The sequence below is a fragment of the Nelumbo lutea genome, chromosome 8, assembly GCF_056320005.1.
Source record: "Nelumbo lutea isolate HS-2025 chromosome 8, American lotus-T2T, whole genome shotgun sequence".
Classification (NCBI taxonomy): Eukaryota; Viridiplantae; Streptophyta; class Magnoliopsida; order Proteales; family Nelumbonaceae; genus Nelumbo; species Nelumbo lutea.
This window is the reverse complement of record NC_142691.1, coordinates 27,180,992-27,187,830: the sequence shown is the minus strand read 5'-3', so window position 1 is coordinate 27,187,830 and position 6,839 is coordinate 27,180,992. Positions and strand designations below refer to the sequence as shown.

At 39.0% G+C, this 6,839-nt stretch overlaps 1 non-coding gene across 1 annotated transcript; it reads right to left on the bottom strand.

The window, feature by feature from the left end:
• Positions 1-5,920: 5,920 nt before the first annotated feature.
• On the bottom strand, positions 5,921-5,993 carry TRNAK-CUU (transfer RNA lysine (anticodon CUU)). The gene has a single exon. It is a non-coding gene; the product is annotated as a tRNA-Lys (tRNA).
• Positions 5,994-6,839: the final 846 nt, after the last annotated feature.

The window sequence follows — 6,839 nt, the reverse complement described above, 5'->3', positions numbered from 1 at the left end:
TGGGTTAATCCGAGAGCCGCTTTATGTAAATCTGGATTGGATGTTCCTTAATGGGGCTTGTGTTTTGATGGAATTACGAATATGCCACTTGTAGTTGGTAGTTGAGGTGGTGGCTTTTCACTAGTGGTGCAACTTGCGAGGCACATAGTGGGCGCTGCATTGAGGCACGCTACTGATCGCGCTCTTCGCAACGCTCAAAAATTGGGCTATGTGCTCCCCCGAGCCCAAACCATTTGTATTGAAAACCTAGCCGGCGGTTGAACCGTTTAAACTATCGATGGTCATGCTTTGCTTGTCGAGTGAACCAAGGAACCAATTTTTACGTGAAAAGCATGCAAAAGATTATTTGATTTTTTTTAAGGTCAAAGATTATTTGATTTGGGGAAGCTCCGTTAACCAGAAAGATTATTGATTTGATTCTTAGCCTTTTAGGCCTTAGGGCCGGTATGAATTCCATATAGCATAGCATTAAGGGTTTCAATTAGAAAGAAAAAAATATTAGCTGTTTTGGACTGTTGATTAGTGTGCAATGTGCTTTTTTTTTCAAAATTTTAATATTTTGAATTTTTTTGTTATATTTTAATTGTTTTATTAATATTTTCATGGTATGTCATGTTTATAGTTTTAATAGTGTGTGAGATTTTTTTGGACCAAATGAATGGACAAAATTTTAATTATATTATTAACTTAGTAAATTTTAATTGTACAATTATTAACTTTGTCAAAATAGGCTTTTATTACATGATCCAAGGATTTTCTCTTCACAACATTAATTGGTAACATCTCTCCATGAATAATAACACACAAGTATGAAAGATGTCTCCAATGTGTGGCTGCAATATGTTGTGAGGTTGGTACGAGGAATGCTATGTAAGGAATAAATCTGGTCTCTTATTACATTGCAGTCCCTACAAATGAGTAGGATTATTTCGAATGGAGATCACTTGCCAATAAAATACGTTTCAACACCCACCCAACATGATCTGACACTATGCACCTCATACATGGAGGATCTCACTTTTATGGTGGGTTGTTGTCTTATAGTAAGATGTGTTTGATCATGATGGGAGAATATTGAAACATGTTTTATTGGTAGGTGATCTCAACTTTGTTATTTTGGGTTGGCAGCTGGTATTAAAACTTATGCTAAACTCTTTTAATCATGGATCCAAAATTTGAATATGCTGTTAAATCGAACTAATGGTGAAATAGGATTCATGTTGTTGATGCCATTCCGTTGGGATAAGGCTTAGGTGAAGATGGTTTATATATTATTAAACTATAACCATGAATTGTAATGATCAAGGTTTAAAGTATTGATACACTCAATACAAAAATCACTTCAATACTCTTTTTCTTTAACATTTTTAAATATGACAAATGTACAGTGTATCAATACTATTTTAATTAATACATCTTTTTTTTTTGTTAGTGTTTTTTCTTTCTCAATATATATATATTATATAAAAAGGATTTTGTAAAAACACATGTGAACAGGACACAATACGATACACCCTATATCGGGCCTATTGTAACAATACTTTGAACTTGCCACTGATACACCACCATGTATCTTATCAATGTAATTCAAGAGAAGATTGGGGGACCATCATATAACAAGAGAAGTAGGGTTAGGGACTTAGGGGGCATGGGTTAAGCCGTTAGAAAGAGAGAGAGAGAGAGAGAGAGAGAGGTAGTGGTCGTGGATGTCTTATGGGGGATGAGAAAAAAGGGGACCACTAATAAACCTGAATTTGAAACTATGAATGCATTTTTCCAAACACACCCTTAATGAGAAGTACCCAAACAATGTTAATCAAGGGAAAAGTGAGGGGAATTTCTATATTGAAAAGAGAACTAGGGTTGAAGAAGGGTGAGTTAAAGACTGTTAAGTTAAACCCAGGTAGGCTTTATAAGAAGAGTGAGAGGAGAGAAAGGAATGGTGATATCTTGTGGGGATAAGAAGAAAAAGGGAGAGAGAGAGGGAATTGGGAGTTGGGACCAAAAGGGGGATGTATGGATGTTCTCTTTTTCCCTCTTTTGTTTTGTGGAACGCTTTCCGATTCCACCACCAGCCAACCTCGCTATCCACGGCGCCGTTTTTTCTGACGATGAAGGCATCCTGGCCGTTGATGGGGTCTGTGGCCAAGAAAAGAAAAGTGTGGGAGGGATGATTCTGTTATGATGAGACCACGTTGGATGCGGGCTCCTTCCCCTTTTTCTCCCCCCACCTAATCTTCTTCCCACTTTTTTCACGTGAGGACAAGACAGCGTTTGGGTGTTGTCTGGACTCTGGGCTTGGTGTCATCTTGATGGGTTGGGATCTACTCATGTCTCCACCCACTTGGGTCTTAGCCAAAAAGGCCCAGAAAGGTATCATAGTCTACTCATGCCTCGTATTCACATGATTCCACCTGATTGAATAATTATAAGTATCTGATATCTTGAATTTTGATACTTTATGTTTTGTCATGGATTGAATGAACATCCTGTCAAATGGGCCTCTCTATGTTTTTTAGTGGGCTTTGGCCCACATCAAAGTCCATGGGCTAGGCTGGATCAACATTTGAAGGGATTGCCCATTATATCCTATCCATTTAAAAAACTGGCATGGTTCAGTGCTTCGGCTTCAGCTTTTTAATCAATTTCCAAGTCAATATAAAAAGAAAGGCTATTACTCAATGCTGGTCCCAGCAATCTGGGGTCTAGGGAAGGATAATCTGATACAGTATTAGCTTTTGGCATTTTTTTTTTTTTTTCATACGAAGAGATTACCTTCAGACTCAAACCCATATTGTCACGCTTGTTGGACTTCGATTTTACTTATTACACCAAAGTAATGGTCCCTCCCTCCAAGCCAATATATGGGGGAACCCGTATTCTCATGTCAGCCCGAAATTTTAATATACATACAAATGTACTATTTTTAAAACATCCCACATATGACTCTCTCAATTAAATCCCAAGTTTGAACTTGGGATTCACTGGCATAGTCGGATAGCTATGATTCAGTCTGTGCCTGCTTTTACTTGTGTATCTTACAAACCATCTTACACCATACATGTGCATCACTGTTTCAAGTGGGCCCCACAACTATCAGTACATGCCCATATATTCGAGATGAGGATTTAAGTAGAAAAGGGTTTGTATGGATAAGATGTTGACGATTTCTTCCTTTGAGTTTTAAATTCGGGTCTGTGCCGAGCAAAGCACAACAACGGCACTGTTGGTCCACATAGACGAGTTTGATTGATCTCTGTCGTACACTATCAATGGGGGACTGCTCAGGAATCAGAGTTGGGGAGATATATGAGAGGAAAAGATGATGAAACAGGGACGCTGCCAAAGGCGCCCGTGAGATCAATGCACGTTTCAGAGTTCAGACAAGTGATGGATGGAGAAGTGTTGTATTAATCAGTTTCTCAGGCTACCCTTATTAGGGTCACAGGCCTTGTCATCGATGGTCAGGTTGGGCCTCGGATAGGGAAAATAAAAATCTCCTTTTGGGCTGGGTATACTATCACTCTGGCCCACCAAATATGCACACCCAGAAACAGGAAAAGCCCTTTAGGTTCAATTTTGTACTTCCAACAAGACTGTTCAATGACAAAAGCAAGCATAGAGATTAAGCTCTGCTGTAAGTGTAAAACCTGGGCCATCTATCGACCTGGAAAGCTGACCAGGTGGTGGCTTTGGCAGTTCAAGCAGGTGGTTAGTTCCCATTGACCGAGTCAAACCGTAAAAGACTCACTGACTCAGGACCTGGTTGGATATCTCTCACTGGTTCTCTGTTTCAACCATCAGGGTCAATAACATCAGGACCCAGATTTCCTGCTCACTTTTCCTACATGTGTGGCTGCAATTCACGGAGGTTAGAGAGTGGGTAGGAAAAGTGAGCAGGGAATCTGGGTCCGGTCAGTAATGGCCTGAAAACAAAGTCTGCAAAACCTGGTTTGGGCCTTTGTTATTTTTATTGTTGGGCTGAAAGCCCATCACTGATCTTGAACCCATTGAGCTAATTCAACATAGTGGTCTTACCAATCACTAGGGTCTTTTGCAAGGACAGATGAATGTGCTTGAACTATTGAGCTTTGAATGGTCGCATATCAAGTGAAGCCTTTTCTGATTGTATCGTTTTCAGTTCTTTCTCTTTATTTTATGTGAAAAAATTCTATTGTAGCAAAACAGTAGTTTTCCTGGGTGCATGGAGACTGGAATTTAGGAAATTACAGGTTCTGTGTAGAAAGATGTTATATTACATGGATTGTAGGAGGTAACCGGCCAAATCTGTCTTATCTTATTGAGGGCTCTCTGAATTTGCTTTATCAGTAGTTTTCTAGTCCAAGCCAGACCCATATCCTATGTGACCACTTGTAGATGAACATGGGATCAAGTTGGATGCAGACCCTGTTGGACGGACCCACCACAGTATCACATGAGTAGGGCAGTTGAGTCCAGTCTTGTCTGGCTTGGGCCGGACAGGACGGTCTGAACTTCAGACTGCAACCCAAACCTAGTTGTTAAAACCGTTCCTATGATATTAGTAGCTCTTTATTACCTTGTGGTATTTATTTGTTTGAAGCTTGTTACTAATAATCCAATGCCATTCCCTCAAGAAATTGAACGTATGTCTGTGTTTGGTTGCAGTGCAAATCATGATTGGGTGCAAAATTTGTACTCGGTTTAGTTTTGCTTGGCTGATAGAAAATTTGCACTTTGTTTTTTTTTTGTTTTTTTTTTTTCTAATCTCTTTTGCATTCACAAGAAATCACTCTGACCTCCTGCCCAAACTCTTCCCACATCCCTACTCACAGGGCACTGCAGGCACAAATGGGGAACAACAAGATAGTTATTTTTAAGGCTGCATTTGGAAACGATGCAAATAACTGTGAATGCAAATATGTAGAGTGTAAAACGGTTCATATAAATTGTAAAATTGGGTTAATTTTGCACTGACAAATTTACTTTTTTATCAAACAGATTTTTAGCTGTAATGGATACAAACATGAATTCCAATAAAGCATATGCTTTTTTATCAAAAGCTCACTTGAATGCAAATTTACTATTTTTTATTGATGTACTTTTACATCTTATTATCAATGTAAATATGAATTGGTCTGTCATTTGTCAATGCATAAATGTAATGTTGCCAAATACAGGCAAAAGTGAAATAGAGTGCAAATTTACCCTGAACCGGGATTTACAGTCCATTTGCATCATTTCCAAATGCAGCCTAATGCATGCCCATAGTGTCCTAAGGGTAGGATGTGGAAAGAGTTCATGGGTGGAAAATCCAAACTTGGGAGAAGTTTCCTAGTTTACCTAGGAGAGAAGTTCCTCTCCAATAATGCTTGTATAATCACCAATGCATCCCCTTTAGGCCTTGCTCGATTTTTAAAATATCAATTACCTAAGTAAGTGTTTTTTATAAGTTTATTTACCCATGTTCTTTTGATTTTTATTTAAGTTCAATAATAACTTTTTTACCTATAAAAAATTGATATTAAAATAGATAAATTTGTCTCATTATGTTTTATAAATTTTTTTCCCATGTAAAAAAATTACTTACCCAAAACGAACAGGGTGTTAAAACTAACCTAATCAACTTCTAATTCCAACAAAAACTTCAACCCTTCCAACAAACACTATTGATGATTATTATACCCACCGCTAATACTTGGCATGGGCCGATCATGAGATCCATCTAAAGTCAGTCCGGTCCATAGTATCAAGATGCAGTGCCCACTCCTCAGGTTCTAATTCTATACCCCTCAATTTACTCAAATAAAAAGCTTTGATATCAAGAAAGAAATGTAGTAGCCCAGATTGATAGGAGAAAGGAATGGAAAAAGAGGAGGAAATCATAAATAAGTAGCAGGAGAGCAAAAAGATATAGACAGAAGTCTTCTTTCAAGGAGAACGCCCACCGTGGGGCTCGAACCCACGACCACAAGGTTAAGAGCCTTGCGCTCTACCGACTGAGCTAGACGGGCATCTTAGTGCAGGGTCTTAGGTATTCATATATAAAGATAGAACACCATAAGACAACTTGCTTCATATTCTGACAAAGAACCGAACCAACGTTAGTCACATCCAACCTTAATGATGCTTGGCAGTTACTCACCAAACCTCGAACCGCGACCAGATTAAGAGAGGAAATGGGAAGAGAACAAATATATTCCTAGCTGAATTGTTGCTTGATTAGCATCACCCACATATTCCTGAAAGAATAGGCTGTCAGTCTGATGCCCACAAAGACAGCAACAACAAGAACATTTCTGTGGGCTGTGGAACCGAATGTTAAGGCGGCTGTAACAGCCAAGAATCTTTATTTGCATCTTCCACTTGGAGGCGATTCTTCAAACAGTTGGAGGGAATCACACTTCGCCATCTTTATGGGAGTAACTCATGAGTAAGGATTGGCTTCAAAGTTCAAATACGGCTCTATCACTCCTACAGTTATACTGGTTGATGCTCATTTTCTCCAAGTATGCGAATATATTCTATCACATAAGCATTTCCAATTGACAATAAACTGGCTATATTCTTGGCTTAGTTGGGACATGCGAAAGTTTTACTTAGGCCCGAACTCAGGGCCCGTTTGGGAGTGCTTAAGCGTTGACTGAGCCACTTTCGAGAAGCTATCAAGAACAGATTTACAGAAAAGTCAATTTCCTGGCTCATGAAAGTCTATTTTTGAGTTTACAGGTTTGTCACCTTGCAATTAGGCCTGTCAATGGGTTGGGTTGGACCTGCTGGGCCTAATGGACTTGAACCGATTGGGTTGATTTGGTTCCGGTTCTTGATGTCTTGTTTCAAATCTTATTGGTTTGGAACTG